The following is an 18,302-nucleotide window of genomic DNA, read 5'->3' on the forward strand; positions in this document are numbered from 1 at the left end:
AATATCGGTTTATTACATATTCCTGATACAATTTTAATCGTAGTAAGGATATATTTTCTATTTGCTTCTGTGAATTCTCAAGTAAATGTGTAAGTAAATAAAAACAAAACTAACCTCATGGCACGAAAAGTTTACTGTGATTTGGTCAGTCAGGAGAAAACCACCACCCATGGGAGGTGAAAGGTTGTAGTGCAGGACGACTTAGTGCTGAGCTATCATGCACAGCTAGATTTTTTAAAATGGCCGAATCTCATACTATTGCTGTTTTTTGTTAAAAAATGACATGTATAAACTATTATAGAATGTGGGTATACTCACAAGACATAGATCAATACTTGACAACTGTCTTGGGTTGAAAAATGGATGTATTTGGTAAGTTTCCAAGCTTCTGCTCCATGCCCCATAGTCTGCAATGAAAGCAATAAAATGCAATTCACTTCAGAAAAGAATCTTGAGTCACAAATGAATATATAGCATGTATGTGAAGAAATAACTTGAAAAATAGCATACTTATTCTTTAATCACTGCTCTAATCGCTTCATGTTGGAATACTGGTAAACCACTTTACGATAAAGCTAAAATAATTTGAAATCTACTTTGCTAAAAAAGTAAAATAAAACTATTTTGAAAAATGGCCAAAATATTAAAAGAATCAATGACAAGACTAGGGCTACTTAAAGGTATAAGCAATCAGTGGCTGTTTGTGACCACTGGGGGGGTCAACCCATACAAACAGAATGGTTCTGCAGCACCTCAGTTATAAAATTGTACATAACCCAGAGCCTTGGAATTGACAGAAACAGCTATGGGTACGGCATGCCCAATAAAGTAAGTGAGATAAACACAAGTCTCTCTATTATATCAAGACATATTCAGAGAGACGAGACGAGACATTTTCAGAGAGATAATTTCACATCCTGCAAGACAAGACTTTGTAGCAAGAGATGAATTGAAAATCTAACAGATCCAAGCGGGGGCGGAAATAAAAGGCAAACAGTAGAAGAAGAAAAGACAAAGGGTAGAGGACAAAGTAGAACGTCGTAAAGAGGTTAAAAAAACGTTAGTGGGATACACATGCAGAGCAGGTTAGAGATTATGAAAGTACTAAAATTCAAAAATCTCAAAAAACTGATAGTAAAGATCGTATTAGCGCTAACGAATGAAAATTATCCATCCATTTTCCAACCCGCTGAATCCGAACACAGGGTCACAGGGGTCTGCTGGAGCCAATCCCAGGGCACAAGGCAGGAACCAATCCCGGGCAGGGTGCCAACCCACCGCAGGACACACACAAACACGCCCACACACCAAGCACACACTAGGGCCAATTTAGAATCGCCAATCCACCTAACCAGCATGTCTTTGGACTGTGGGAGGAAACCGGAGTGCCCGGAGGAAACCCACGCAGACACGAGGAGAACATGCAAATGCAGGAAGGGCCCAGGAAGCGAACCCGGGTCCTCAGGTCTCCCAACTGCGAGGCAGCAGCGCTACCCACTGCGCCACCATGCCACCCATGAAAATTATCACTCGGTGAAATAACGGAACAGCGAAAAGAGATTGAATATATAGACATAGGTGATATGGCAGAGCTACAACAAGTTTAATTCCAAAGAAACCACAATTCGATCAGGTTTATATTTATGATCACAGAGAAGCGATGCAACATAGAATCGAAAGAGTTAAACAATCGGACGTATTAGAAATTCTACAGCCAATAAAGGATACAAATCCATACGTCCAAAAGTATCTCACTTTACACAAAATTTATCTGAAAAACACGGACAAAGAAGGACAGATAGATAGATAGATAGATAGATAGATAGATAGATAGATAGATAGATAGATAGATAGATAGATAGATAGATAGATAGATAGATAGATAGATAGATAGATAGATAGATAGATAGATAGATAGATAGATAGATAGATAGATAGAAGCTTCTATAAGAGGCTGCTGCTTATTTAATTTGTAACTAAGGAAATGGACCATCTGGGAAATGTTATGTGAGAGTTAATGAAGAATGCTTAAACCGGCTCAGGTTGTATAGGTCTTGTATATTTCCTTGCATTACTTATATTTGTCAAGGTCCTTAAGGTTGATAAAATAAAGAACAATACGGACCATTGTACAGTGGGTTTTGGCATTTCTTCTTATCCTCCATCAAGAAATAAACATAACAAGATAGTAGACATTTTTTGTGTTAAGTACCATGTCATTGGTAACCTGATAACACAATAAAACAAATGGACACCAGTCCTGCCCAAATTAGGAATTAAGAATCAACCTGTATGTCTATGGAATATTGGAGGATAGTGTAAGTGAAAAAAGGCACAGAATTCCTCACCGAAAATGGCCATGTAAAGTTTTATATCCAAAAACTCTGGGTAGCAAGTACTGGACTGTATTAGTATCATCGACACTTTAAAAAAAAAAAAATTGCAGATTGAAAGCAAAGAGGAGAAGTCATGCTAGTGACTTTAAGAAAGGGTTGGATAGAAGAAAACATTTAACAAATGTCTCAGTAATAAAGACTGTTTAACATGCTGAGGTTTCACAAGGCACGGTAGCTAAAGAGACACCAGCATGGGAATCACAGGGAAAGACATCATTAGCTGGGAATGGCCATAGATAGACGTGTAAACTCCTTGATCCTGTTGTCTTTGCACTGAATGGTGTAAAAAGGGGAAGAAACACCAAAAGATATCACTGCAATTATCAGTCTAAGGCAAGAACAGAAGATTTCATGCATCAAGTCTGCTTTTGATGTACAGAGTTGAGGGTACAACACATTATGGTAATCTAATTACTGTACATTTCCAAGTAACAATGTAGTACTGTATAATTCATTATAGTATAAACTCTTATATTCACATAACTGTTACTGACTTTTATTACCTGCATTACAGGTATGTTTCTAAGCAGATAATATACAGTATACTGTAAATGTACTGAAGGGCAAGGATTACATCTCAGATAAAGTTCAAAAAATCAAATGTAGCTGCCAGATCTGCGTCTCCCGCCTAATTTGCACTGCAATGTGTACACAATTTTCATGCAGACGTAGGGCACATTGCATTTTATAATGCTGTCTGATCTGTACATGGAGATGTGTTTTATTTTAGAACATTATATGATAGTTTGTTTTACTTCAAGTCTGTACTGAGGACTTTTCAAAAATAAACAACAAGTTTAGGAAAAAATGATTTTCACAACACATTGAAACAATATGATTTAAGGAGAGATCTTACTTCTAGTTGAAGGGAAATGGTGTGAAGTGAACCACAGTGTGAATCTGTGAAGTTTAGCTGCGTTAATTTTACTGTTCAATGTGACGTGCAGACTCTTGATCAAAGAGCTCATAAGGAATTACATTCAGAGATGCAAAACAGTCTTTGATATCCAATCAAATAAAAACACTATAAGTGTTCTGTGTTGTAAGATGTCACGGCATATTTTGACATACATTTCGTTTGTTTCCATCACATCTCTTGAACATTGCCAAGAAAACAGGGGATAACTCTGAGTACAAATAAGGTAACAGAAACATTACCTTAATCGTTGGTGAATTCAAGATAGTTAATTACAGAATGTAAACACTTTATTTTTGACTGGCACATGCTAATTTAATAGTGTAAACAGCAGCATGACGGGAGAGACACACAGACAGGCATTCTGATTGTGTCACACAATAAACGCTGCAGGATACTCATCCCACTGATCAGTAAGCGCTCTTGTCAGCTGAATACTACACTAGCAACAATTGTACTATTTACTGACTCCATGTTTGCAAGTGTTTAAATGATTCAACTCAATTTATTTTTAATTAGCATAATTTACTTTTTTATTACAATTTTTTTGTGATCTTAAGGTCTTTGTTTGGTGGTTCATGTTTAAAAATAGTTCAGTTGTCTCCTGGAGCACTTTTAGCCCCAGGCTCAAGTGCTAAGAAGTGCCTCTGGGGGTCTTTTTTGCCCACTGCTATTATGCAATTCAATGCTTCCACCCAATGTACTTGTTAAGTTTATTTTTATTTATTTATTGTCTGTATTATCTGTCCTGTGAGTCTGTACCCTTTTTTATGTTTCTGCTGCTACATTCATCTGAATTTCCCCACGAGATTAATAAAGTTTATCTAATCTAACATGAATCATGTAGCTGTACTTATTTAACTGCTGAATTCACGTTCATACTTAGTAATTATTTTCTCTTTATTTAAATACTAAAAGGACACGTGGGTGTCATCCTTGTTCCTTCCAAATGGGACATATTTGCTTTACAGAGTAATGTAAAAGTAATTAGTAATGTGATTACTTTTTCTGGGAAATAATGAGTAAAGTAATCCTGTTACAATTTGAAAGAATAATTCATTTGTAACTGAATACTTCTTTCAACAACAAACCATCTATGGTGATACATGTATCTGCTTAGTGCACTTTTGAAGGTGAAGTGACACAAACAACACAATAAGTCATCCTTTGAGTAGTGAAAAAAAATCACTTGGTCTGATGGGCTAATCTTCACCATGTTCTGAACAAGTGGATAAGCAAATGTATGGCACTCATCAGACCGGAGTCTTCAGACCCAAATTGTTTTCTCAGAATGAGATATTCCAATAGATTTGTTATGGTTTAAGTCTACTGGTTCCTTAACACTAGAATTACCAGAGCCTACGAAAAAACTCGTAGATCCGGCCCACCTTAAATCGCTTCTTAAATCCGTTTGCAGCTCTCTGCCAGCATCTTTTGTCATCTAAATGTGCTGATAAACACAAGCTGCAAGTAGCTGGCTATTCCATCCCCCCACCGACTTAGAACATGCACGAACTTCTCCCAACTCATGCCTTGATTGATTATCTGGTAGTGAAGTGGAGTATTAGAGTGGAAATAATAAATCGTTATTTGGAACACACGCAGTTCATGTGTGTTCCGTTTTTACAGCAATCTGTGTAAACACACTGTTAAAACAGAAACTTTTTCATATTTTAGTAATAAATGTTATAAAATGTAGGCATAAACTATAGAATGTATGAAGCATGAAGTCCAAACATCAAATAAACACTTTCACGAAAGGTACAAATATAACATAACAAGTTCGCTTTTATTCAAAAATATAACTGCAGAAAAAAAAGGCGCCTTAGTGTGCAACATTGACACTCATTTTCTATGACTGCCACCGTGGCGCAACAGTATTAGTTGCTGACTGGGAAACAAAAGGTCACGAATTCGATCCTGCACGACTCCCTTTTGAGCAGTGAACTGCTCTTAATTTTACTATTTTAGAATAAAAAGATACATTTGACTTCAGTCTGTAACAACCAGTGTAATTTATGATATTTGTAAAGGTTAGCTTTGTTTTTGTTTTTTTAATTCACTTTTCATTCTCCCAGGATCCTTCCCTACCATCCCCCCCAGATATCTGACACTGCTGTTTTCACATAAAGACGCGCTATAGCTCACCCAAGGAGCGCCCTTCCTACATTTACGACATGTGTACTTGTTGCAGTGTACAAACCTCTCTGTGCTATGGTTCCTATTACACTGAACAAGCACCTGTAATTTGCAGCTCTATTCATTATCTCAAAACACCACGCAAATTCACAGTGATTCCCAGTTATGTCCACCACTCATACCCACGCCCACAACCATACAGAACTGATTCCACATCAGAGAATTTCCAGTTCCAGCATAAATTCACAAACGATCTGACGCTGTTCGTTTTCAAATAATATTGCATTAGTGCGATGATGTTTTCACATATATTATCTTTCTTTCAGGTGTGTAATAGAAACCACAGCATAGAGAGAAGTGAGTACACTGTAACAGGTACACACGTTGTAAATGTAAGAAAGACGATCCTTGCGTGTGTGTGAACTGTTAACATTTGAATCTGATGATTGCATATAGAACGTCTTATTCAGTGCGCGCAAGAACATGCAGTTCCAGTTGCTGTGTGCTACAACATGCTGGCGGTGATCAATGCACATTTTAAAAAAAGAAAGAGACAAATATATGTGACATTTTGAAGAAATCATTTTATGACGCTAATAGTACCAATCAGAAAACATAATCGCACTAATGCAATATTATTTGAAAACAAACAGCGTCAGATTGGGCGTGAATTTATACTGTGGCGCTGTTAGAGCCAGATCAGAAGCTGAATAAGCTCCTGTTCTGACTCTAAGTAAAAAAGTATGAATTAATCAACAGAAATAACCACGATTGACATTTTAAATTTAACGATTTACAGTGCATACCAATATATAAATTTTATGTCCGTTTGAGGTTACAAAGAAAAAAAAAAAATACTTCCTCACCAGCGGGGAATCAAACTCATGTCTCTAAGGCACAGCAAGGCTGCTGTGCTCTGAGTCAGCAAATCTTACCAGTACGCCACGGAATATGTCGTAACAGCTTTGAACCTTTTGTGAAAGTGTTTATTTGATATTTGGACGTCAGGCTTCACAAATTCAATAGTTTATGCCACATTTTGTAACATTTATTACTAAAATATGAAAAAGTTTCTGTTTTAACAATGTGTTTACACAGATTACTGTAGAAACGGAACACGCATGAAATGTGTGTGTTCCAAATAACGATCTATTATTTCCACTCTAAAACTCTAACAGTTCAGTCACTCCCAGATAATCAAACAAGGCATGAGCTGGGAAAACTTAGTGAACGTTCTGCGACGGTGGGGGATAGAATAGCCGGCTGCTTGCTGGCTCGTCTTAATCGGCTCATTTAGAAGACAAAAGAGAGGTGAGAACGGTTTTAAGGTGGGACGGATCTACGTGTTTCTTCATAGACTCTGGTAATTCTAGTGTTAAGGGAAAAGAAAATTTAAAAAAATATAAGAGAACTAGCCGACGCCCGCCGTAGCATACGGCGGTGTAAGAATAGGAACAGAAAATGGTGAGAAAGGAATTCAGAAATCAAGAAGAAATAAATACTTCTTGAAAGACGCAGTTGTGATATCAGGCTTTCCGAATTTACGTACTATCGCCATGGCATCCTGATAGTTTTGTTGCATGTATCTTGGACTTCCTGGAAATGTGGTCTGAGATAGTTGAGACGCGCTCCCTCTGTTTTAACATACGCATATACGACGTACAGTAATCCCTCGCTATATCGCGCTTCGCCTTTCGCGGCTTCACTCCATCGCGGATTTTATATGTAAGCATATTTAAATATATATCGCGGATTTTTTGCTGGTTCGCGGATTTCTGCGGACAATGGGTCTTTTAATTTCTGGTACATGCTTCCTCAGTTGGTTTGCCCAGTTGATTTCATACAAGGGATGCTATTGGCAGATGGCTGAGAAGCTACCCAACTTACTTTTCTCTCTCTCTCTCTTGCGCTGACTTTCTCTGATCCTGACGTAGGGGGATTGAGCAGGGGGGCTGTTCGCACACCTAGACGATACGGACACTGGTCTAAAAATGCTGAAAGATTATCTTCACGTTGCTACCTTCTGTGCAGCTGCTTCCTGAAGCGACATGCTGCACGGTGCTTCGCATACTTAAAAGCTCAAAGGGCACGTATTGATTTTCGATTGTTTGTTTTTCTCTGTCTCTCTCTCTCTCTTTCTCTGCTCCTGACGGAGGGGGTGTGAGCTGCCGCCTTCAACAGCTTTGTGCTGCGGTGCTTCGCATACTTAAAAGCTAAACAGCCCTATTGATTTGTTTGCTTTTCTCTATCTCTCTGACATTATCTGCTCCTGACACGCACTCCTTTGAAGAGGAAGATATGTTGGCATTCTTTTAATTGTGAGACGGAACTGTCATCTCTGTCTTGTCATGGAGCACAGTTTAAACTTTTGAAAAAGAGACAAATGTTTGTTTGCAGTGTTTGAATAACGTTCCTGTCTCTCTACAACCTCCTGTGTTTCTGTGCAAATCTGTGACCCAAGCATGACAATATAAAAATAACCATATAAACATATGGTTTCTACTTCGCGGATTTTCTTATTTCGCGGGTGGCACTGGAACGCAACCCCCCCCGATGGAGGAGGGATTACTGTACTGTTGGAATAGTTTGCCGCTGGAGTGCAAAATACTAAATGTTTTCCTCATTGCTAATCTGTACGTGTAAAATTGGCATTGAGTAAGCCTGATGCGGTTGGCGGTTCTTTTATCGGGAACATGTTGTAAATCTTTGTGCCAGCCAATATCTCCGTAAGGGAATAAAAGTGGGTAAACCATAGGATCAAAATTCATATTGAGTGTGGAAATCTGTTTACAGGAGTTGCCTCTGGGATAGATGCAAATGTCAATTTTGGCAGGGGGTTCGCCATCTTCTCTGACGAGAATCGCTGCAACATCGGTGTGACATGACGGGGCATTGTATCGTCGTAAATCCTGCCCAGGGTTTTCCTTGAAAACCATTCGTACAGATGCTGTTGGATTGGACTGAGCAATTTCATGCATATGTTTGTATGATTTAGCGAAGGGGTTGATGGTTCTGAGCATGGAATCTAGCTGGAGAAGTAAATTTTCGCTGCATGCAGAGTTTGCTTTATTTTGCAAGCGTACTTCAGTAGCTTGCGCTGTGTCAAAAACATACAACTGTCCATATCCTGGAGAGGTAGAAGTGTTAGCGTATAGTGCAGAGATTTGGTGATAAATTTGCCCGTGAATTTTAAAACAGTATGGTCCGTGGCCTGGAGGTTAAGGCGGGACCGGTTTTGAAGTGGAAGCAGGACAGGTTTGGAAGAGGACGAATAGGAATCAAGAAATGTCGTGTCGGCTGCATGTGGGCGGGACCGGTTTTGAAGTGGAAGCAGGACGAACCAGAAGAGAAATATATATAAGAGATTCTGATTAATCACTTTCAATCAGTTTTGAAATGTTAATATCTTGATAGTGCAAAATACCCAACAATGGCCTCATCCCCAAGACATGAATGGACTATGAATAATTATGTTTGTATACCAATGAAGTAATGATATAAAATGGCAGCCTCATTCAGCTCAATTGAGAACTTCCCTAAGATAGTGTTTTCACAATCATCAAAATGTTAAATGATGAACTTTCTCATGGGAGACTGGTGTGGAATTGTAGAATACTGTAGTACAACGTGGTGCACTGAAGTTGCTTTAGTGGCCTGACACCCTATTAATATAATTTATGTGTTTCTTTTATTTTGTATGTGCCTTATAGATGAATGACTTCATGTGATGCTCAGTGTGATGGCACTGATTTTCTCTTACTTTTTTGTCGCCCTGCCAGGCACCACTCAGGGACTTTAACACATTCAGAGGCATTCGTTTATGTAAGTGAGAAGGTGTAAAAGTCGGCTTCTTCTCAAAAATATACAGAAATTCTGTATTTCAACAGGAAGTAAGAGTAACTTTAGTGTTAATCTAACAAATCATAGCAGTACATTTAATTTGCCCTTCTATTATAAAATCTAAATAAAAAAATTATTACATTCAATAATCTTCAACATTGTCTTCAAAGGACTTTTCTTCTCAGTGTGGAAATATAAAATACAATTATGATCCATCTGCCTATTGCAAAGCTCTTATAGCTGATTTTAAACCAAAAAGATACTCATCATTTTTGGTTTATTTCCAAGCTGGTAGTAAATTTTCAAAGCAGTGTAGTGTGATAGCACACCCCCTGGATGAGCCTGCCACAGTAGGAGGTGTGTACCCTCTCCATAGGCTGCAGTCATCCTTTTATCTTAGAGGGTCTGTGCAGAACTCAGGAAGGCGGAGAAGAGGAGGTGCAGGCTGTGAATTTGAGATGAGCTGATTGTCAGTACCGTCCATCTGAATCCCTATTTCTGACACTGTCACTGAAAACTCTGACAACCATCAAGGCAGTGACATTCTGCCTTTAGAATAGAAGGCAGTATCACCCTGCCTTTCTTTTTTACCTGTATTATGTGGGAATGGCCATCCATCTACTGTATCTGGCAATGCAGAGAAACAGAAGCAGGACTTGTAAGGTGTTTAGTCTAAGACTGGGTCATTTCCCACACTCCCACACACAGCCATTCTTATAATAATATCTCACAAACAGTGGCACAGTTCATAGTTCTATAGTTTGCATATATTTTTAAGGTTCTTGAGTATAAAGAATACAGAAATATTTCTTCCCACCTTTCAAAGACATGTGCATTAGGATAATTAGAGATGAAATTGCTCCCATATAAGTAAATAAGTGTGCCAATACATTTGACCAGTGTCCCAAACAGGGGTGGTTCCTCTTTTTTGCTTAAATCCATTGGAATAGCCTCTAGATCCCCAAGACCCTAAACTGGATTCAGCAAATCTAACACTGATTGGAAGATAAAACAGCAAGGGGAAATGAAGGTAGAAAAGCAGATGGTGTCTGTCTGAGATCAGTTTTGGGGTGAGTGTCTTATTACTGATGTGTTAAGGATAAGCTGTCTTGCCATCCCAGTAGTATGTTTAATGAATGAAAGAATAATAATTATAATACAGGCTAAGTGTCCCTAATTTGAAATGCTTGAGATCATAAGTATTTTTTATGTCGGATATTTTCAGATTTTTTGAATATTTGTATATTTTGGATCTTCCTAAAGCACCTGTCCTCAATTCCTCCAGTCGGTGCAATTTAAATCACAGGAGTTTGAGGGAGAGAGTAGAAGCAACTGAGCAAAAGACTTGCTGCTGTATGAAAATAAAAAAACTAAAAAAAAAGCTTTTATTCATTCAGGACTTCAGTATCACTGGGCAACTGGATGTAATAAGTCAGGGGACAGAAGAGATAGACAGAAACTGTGGCAGACAGCTGGGGCCTTACCTGGCTGGGACACCCTGATTATGGAAGGAGAGAGTATTTCCAGAACAGTTTCTATATTGGACCAACAGAGGGCAGCCCCCCTTGGTTTCCAGTGGGGCCACGGCTCAACCCTGCTGGGGCCCATGGCCATCGCCAGGGAACGCATGGACGTTTTCAGGACCCTATTTGGCCGCATTTCTGTCACACTCAGAATTGCGACCGGAAGAAGCTCGTTGGGCATGGTCACAAAAAGACAATAGGCAGAGTCAGGAGGAAGAGGACAAAGCCTGAGGAGGAGTGGAGGTGGAAGGACTGGTGGAAAAAGGGACTGTGTTGGGCTGTGAGCCTTGTGTTGGTGATTTGTACACTGTATAAATAAACCGTGTGCTGAGTGCTAAACCTGCCTCCAGCCTGTCTGTGTCGGGGTTAGGGTGGCTGTATGCGCCCTGGGCATTCACCACGGCAACTACTTGGTTGCACAAGTTTCAGAATTGTCTGCTATGATACCTTTTTGTCATTTTGACTATTGCATCAATATACTGTATAACAGTGAACAAAGTATTGTGGTCTACTGTATATACTATGTGTTAAAATGCTGCGGCTATTCTGGCATGGCATGTTTGCATTTTCAGTTAGACAGTATTGATAACTTCTTTTGGTTCATTGAGACATGCAGTTGGAAGATGGGCGCTGTGCAACCTTGTCATTCTTCTGAAGATGTCGTTAGGCAGATTTGTTGATTCGGGTGTTCTGCATCTCTTGTGGCTTTTCATTATCAGCTCTCTTAATGGCACTCCTTTTGATGGGGTTTGACAAATCGTTTACTTCGAAAGCAATTCATATTTTCACAAACATAGCTGCCAATTCTTTCAAGCTTGCATCGTTCATGTTTGATGTCTTTGAATGCCAATGTATAACCTAAGGGTAAAGAAAGATTTTTCCCTTGCAATAGTTTTACTATATTTTTAAAATGGGCAATGTGCTTTCTGCACACGTAACACACATATTCAGTGGAGGTCATTTTAGGAAACTTTTTGGCTGTAGAAAGTTTATTGTAATCAAAAACTTGTACTCTGTCAGACCTGATTAATGAGAGCACCAAAACCAGCCACCCCCTACTTTGAGCAGCACCTTCATGAGGCATTGGATTTTTTTTTTTTTTTTGGAAATGTGACACTCAGAGAGCCATCTAACTGTCCCCACCCAGTTCACTCAAGATTGCCTCAGACATATATAGTATACGTTTTGGCTTCAGTGAGACTAGACAAGAACCAACCCTGAACCCAAATGCTGTGTTTTGACCATTTTATATTCATGTTTGAATGATTGCATTTCTCCCTCTGTATCCATCTCTTTTTATTCATAAAGACAAGACCATAAAACTGGTTCCACAGTACAAAGATTTGTAAAGTGTGTGCCAATGGAAGTAGACTCCACATTACATTGTGTCAAAACGACTCCTGTGAGACTTACATTATGCAAAAATAGCTGTCTACCATGAAGAAAAGTATGCAAAAGATATAATGATTTACACAGAAAATTACCAGGGTAAATTAATACTTAAAGTGTATACACTGTTTCCATATATATACTAAAGTGTTAATGAAATTCATAGCATAAAAGCTTCTACTTCTGTAATTATACACCCCCCTTAGTGAAAAAAAAAACAAAGCTCAAAAAAAAACACACCCAAGCTATAGCTTTACTCTTCCTTCTTTAGATTGTTAGATTTTTTTTTTATGTATTTATGTTTCTAATGTAAAGCAACCAATCCTGCTGAATAATGAAATGCAGCTGTCCTAGATTTCTTCTGGCTGTCTAAGTGCCAAGAAAAGGTTCCAAAATATCAGTCAAACCAACTGAAATACAAGCAGCACACAGCCAGGCTGAGGGAGAGAGGTGTTTTTTTAATTTTAATTATTACTATTCTATAAGAAATTCACAGTAAATTAAAATAAGCTGAACTAAAATTAAACCATGATATTCAAGTAGCTGTGTTTAGCCAAGACTGACATTTGCCTTGCTTGCTGATTTCAAATAGAGGCAGCCGTGGTAATTAACTAAATGCTCCCACTGTGCTAGGTGACCTTGCGAGTGCTCGAGGCGCAGGGGGTAAAAATGTCAATTTATCCAACACTTTTCATCTTTCATTCGATCGTGGACTACAGCTTGAATAAATGGAGAAATGGGTTTTTGGGTGGCTGTATGGTGGGTGGGGTTATTTGTTGTTATTATATTAAAGCACAGGTCACTTTAAATTTCGACTTTCAAAGCTCACAAGCATTTCCAGTTGTTTTGAAATAGATTTATTTTAGGGAATGGCAGCTCTGACAAGCATTAATGCAGAATAAATGTGAGACCATTGCTTGCACTGATTAAGTAAAACAGTGCATATCGGGCACACAGCTTCATTGTAAGAAATAAAATGAGACAGATTTTAAGAAAGCTCAACTCTGTCAATCAAGTAGGCAGGGAAGAGCGAGTTCATTAGCTACACAAATTGTGTAAAGACAGATAATGAATTGGAAATAAAAGCAGATGGATTGGTTAAATAACTAACTGCTGTGCCTCCAGAAACACACAAGGAAAGGAACATTCAGTATATAAATGAAAAGGAAATCGATTCATTTTAAAGGTTTCATTAGAATTACATACTGAAAGTGATGCTCAAACATTAAAATTAAAGACACACATGGAAAAGGGCAAATATAATTATTTATACTATATGAAATAATGTAAAATATAAAATGAAGAAACACAGTGGAGTCCTGGGCTCAAATCTCAATCTAGCCATTCTGTGTTTGTTTTGCATGTTATCCCTTGGCATGTTTGCATGACAGATTTTATTGAGTACTCCAACCAAAAGAAATACCCGTAAGGTTAAAGAGGAGCTCCAACGTGGCTGATTGTGTCTGTGATAGTGTCTTGCAGTGTTGTGGGACTGACAAAATAAACAAACTAAAAACTCAGTATTAGTGTCCTTCATCTTAAATGTTTAAAGTCTAAATATTCCCAGTTGTACTAGAAATTTAATCTTCACCCTTTGATAAAGGCCCATAGATTGTTAGGTCCCTAGCAAAGGATCAGAAATTAAAAATATTATTGTATTCATAATCACTGACCTTGAAATAGTTTAAATCAATGCCCCACATGCTTATGATTCTTCTGGGAGTGGCTCATAGAGGGCTAGGACAACCCATAAAGAATCAAACATTAAAAAGATCATCATTATTATCAGCAACTACAAAATAGCATAAAATTATACTCTATCTTCTTATTTAATACGCTACTGTAGCTATCCGTTTGTCTGTCTAAGATTTTAAATCACCTGTAGCTCGCAAATCATTTGACCTATTGACCTGGAATTAGATACACATATACAGTTAGGTCCATAAATATTTGGACAGAGACAACTTTTTTCTAATTTTGGTTCTGTACATTACCACAATGAATTTTAAATGAAACAACTCAGATGCAGTTGAAGTGCAGACTTTCAGCTTTAATTCAATGGGGTGAACAAAACGATTGCATAAAAAAGTGAGGCAACTAAAGCATTTTTTAACACAATCCCTTCATTTCAGGCGCTCAAAAGTAATTGGACAATTGACTCAAAGGCTATTTCATGGGCAGGTGTGGGCAAGTCCGTTGTTATGTCATTATCAATTAAGCAGATAAAAGGCCTGTAGTTGATTTAGAGTGTGGTGCTTGCATGTGGAAGATTTTGCTGTGAACAGACAACATGCGGTCAAAGGAGCTCTCCATGCAGGTGAAAGAAGCCATCCTTAAGCTGTGAAAACAGAAAAAACCCATGGGAGAAATTGCTACAATATTACGAGTGGCAAAATTTACAGTTTGGTACATCCTGAGAAAGAAAGCAAGCACTGGTGAACTCAGCAACACAAAAAGACCTGGACGTCCACGGAAGACAACAGTGGTGGATGATAGCAGAATCATTTCCATGGTGAAGAGAAACCCCTTCACAAAAGCCAACCAAGTGAACAACACTCTCCAGGGGGTAGGCGCATCAATATCCATAAAGAGAAGACTGCATGAAAGTAAATACAGAGGGTGCACTGTAAGGTGCAAGCCACTCATAAGCCTCAAGAATAGAAAGGCTAGATTGGACATTGATAAAGAAAAATGTAAAAAAGCCAGCACAGTTCTGGAAAAACATTCTTTGGACAGATGAAACCAAGATCAACCTCTACCAGAATGATGACAAGAAAAAAGGATGGAGAAGGTGTGGAACAGCTCATTATCCAAAGCATACCACATCATCTGTAAAACACGGTGGAGGCAGTGTGATGGCTTGGGCGTGCATGGCTGCCAGTGGCACTGGGACACTAGTGTTTATTGATGATGTGACACAGGACAGAAGCAGCCGAATGAATTCTGAGGTGTTCAGAGACATACTGTCTGTTCAAACCCAGCTAATAGCAGTCAAATTGATTGGGAGGCATTTCATGATACAGATGGATAATGACCCAAAACATACAGCCAAAGCAACCCAGGAGTTTATTAAAGCAAAGAAGTGGAAAATTATTGAATGGCCAAGTCAGTCACCTGATCTTAACCCAATTGAGCATGCATTTCACTTGTTGAAGACTAAACTTCAGACAGAAAGGCCCACAAACAAACAGCAACTGAAAGCCGCTGCAGTAAAGGCCTGGCAAAGCATTAAAAAGGAGGAAACCCAGCATCTGGTGATGTCCATGAGTTCAAGACTTTAGGCTGTCATTGCCAGCAAAGGGTTTTCAACCAAGTATTAGAAATGAACATTTTATTTCCAGTTATTTAATTTGTCCAATTACTTTTGAGCCCCTGAAATGAAGGGATTGTGTTAAAAAATGCTTTAGTTGCCTCACATTTTTATGCAATCGTTTTGTTCACCCCACTGAATTAAAGCTGAAAGTCTGCACTTCAACTGCATCTGAGTTGTTTCATTTACAATTCATTGTGGTAATGCACAGAACCAAAATTAGAAAAAAGTTGTCTTTGTCCAAATATTTATGGACCTAACTGTACTACGTGATGTTTACTAACCAATTTCGGGGTGATGATTGATCTCCAAGGTTATTCCTCTTGCAGAATCAACTCTTGGCAGCGGCCATGCAGCGCATGCGTACAGGTGCCGTTCTCATCCCTACCACCTTCACCGTCACTTCCCCTACCTCTTCATATCTTAAATCATTTTTGAGACAGATTGAAGACTTAAGTGCCAGCTTAAGTGAAAAATTAAATAAAACGTACTAAGTAATTGCAATACAAATACTGACTTAATCAGTTTTAACACGAATAGTTGCCGACAAAAGAAGAGAAGAAGTGGGCCACTAGGGTGGAGAAAAGAAGAGCTACTCAGGAAGCAGCAAGCACATCAACCACTGAGCAAATGAATGCTAAACGTACAGAGAAAGAGGATGAAAACTAGGAAGGCTCAAGTCAAGTGTTTTCACTGCACGTTATTGTGCAGTGCGCCGTTACTGGTATGCCTATATTACTGATTCCCAATTTTTTTTATTTTTTTGGAGAGTAACTTTGACCCCTCTGTCTACATAGGGGGTGTACCCCTGGGGTCAGTTGATGTGGTATGCCAAACTTCAAGTACTTCATGATCATTTTTAATCCAGGCACCCATTGCTTTTCTCTTTATTATAAGGATGCAATTTCCTGTTCAAAATATGATCCAAACACTGCCTAGAAAATTAGGGTTTTTTAGGTCTAGAGGGCCAAAAGTAGGGGGGAACCCAAAACATTCAACATCTTGCATAACCAGTCATCAAGATAAGTCAAACGTAATATCATATTTGGTCTCATACTGGTGAGTCAGGAGGCACGAGACATAATAAAATGATTAAAAGTTAATTCTTATGAACATAATCAATAAATAATGATATCACATAGATAGATAGATAGATAGATAGATAGATAGATAGATAGATAGATAGATAGATAGATAGATAGATAGATAGATAGATAGATAGATAGATAGATAGATAGATAGATAGATAGATCTTTAAAATCTCTGTCTGTCAGTGAATGCGAGAACAATGAGCAATAATAATGAAATAATCCCTCATAAACAATGGAAATTGCCCCTACAATTTAGGCCAATAAAAAGAATGACATGAAGTTGAAAAACACGTATCTTGCCCAAATCCACATGAAATTCAGCTTAATTGCATATTATTACTTTTTTTCTTTAGACATTGGCAGAGAAATTATTTTTTCCTTGTATCCTTACATTTGCTTATTAACAGCTGCAGACAGACAATGTTACCAGCCTTCCTCTGTTGTAATGACCATTGCTAGAACCCTGTGTCATTACCAGGTGCATCAGCCATTATGTGGTGCCGTGGTGGTTTTTCAGCTTTATAGTGAACTTCACATTATAAGACTGCCTTCTGTGGCTTTGGCTTTGGCTTTGGAGAAGACTAGCATTTATGAGTCTTCTAAAAGTAACACTTGCGTTTCTTAGTGTTATTCTCTAGCTTATGTGCATTTTATGTTTTACTGTGGTTGATAGTTTTGCATTATTGTTCATGTTTTTGTGTCATTTCTGTTCTGTTCCGTTTGCTTTTTGACTATTTTTGCTCTTTTTTTTTTCAAAAAAATCTTTCACTCACAAAGATACTGTGTTTTCGGTTGACAACAGGGCACAGGTTATTTGGCCACAATTTTTGCATGTGGGATATTTGTGATATTTTGAACTTCTAAAGCCAGATCCCCATTTTTTTACAGACATGTAATGATAAAGCCTGAAGGTAATTGTTGGGGGCTGACTGCCTATGTAAAGCCATTTCAGGACAGATCTGTGAAGGCCTCACACACCCTCTTTCATCATGTTCATGTCTCCAGTATACATTAAGTCTTGCAATGAATTTGGCAAAGTTCTCTTCTACTCATTAAATTTTCTCAATAAAGACATTTCCATTTAATGGTAAGAACTGCATGGTTACAACATACATTGAGATAAAGTAGAAGTAAATACCCAGTAATTAAATAAAATTTCTGTACAAACTTGAAAAGTGTGGAGGCCCTAAACCTGTCACCTCTTGCCATTTGTGATTCTGGTTTTAACCACTGGACTGGTGTGCCACTAATGTAGAGTTTATGCATATCTCATTTCCTTGACCATTTAATTAGCAACATTAAACTTTGTCCTCTTTTAAAAACATAATAAAACACACTTTTGCCTCTCTTGTCTCTTTAGACAACTGAATCTCTTTCTCTTGCCAATATGACTTTAAAGAATTTGGACAAAGATCCTCTAGTAAGAGATTCTATTTAACCCCATTCTTAGGTCACCTCCCAGCCAAGGTGTGGGGTTACCTCTTTAACTAGAGGAACATCAAGATGGATAACCTGCTGGCAGACTTTACTATGCTGGTCTAAGATTCAAAAGGCAGCTTTTGTACCGTGAACCTAAAACAGCAACATGATCCCTGCTTGTGTAGTCACCTCGCTTATTAAGAATCAAAACAATCCCAGCTTAGACCTTTGTGCTGCCACCAATCAGCCTGAAGATTTGCTGGTCTTTAATCAACCCAT

General features: G+C 38.3%; 1 protein-coding gene and 1 long non-coding RNA gene across 2 annotated transcripts in view; one reads left to right on the plus strand and one right to left on the minus strand.

Annotated features, from left to right (window-relative positions):
* The window catches only part of LOC114645928 (protein kinase C-binding protein NELL1-like), a 1,522,815-nt gene that overhangs the window by 1,289,023 nt on the left and 215,490 nt on the right, over positions 1 to 18,302 (minus strand). The window lies entirely within an intron of this gene.
* The window catches only part of LOC127526750 (uncharacterized), a 485,290-nt gene that overhangs the window by 295,877 nt on the left and 171,111 nt on the right, over positions 1 to 18,302 (plus strand). The window lies entirely within an intron of this gene.

Source organism: Erpetoichthys calabaricus, chromosome 2 (assembly GCF_900747795.2).
Source record: "Erpetoichthys calabaricus chromosome 2, fErpCal1.3, whole genome shotgun sequence".
NCBI classification, from domain to species: domain Eukaryota; kingdom Metazoa; phylum Chordata; class Cladistia; order Polypteriformes; family Polypteridae; genus Erpetoichthys; species Erpetoichthys calabaricus.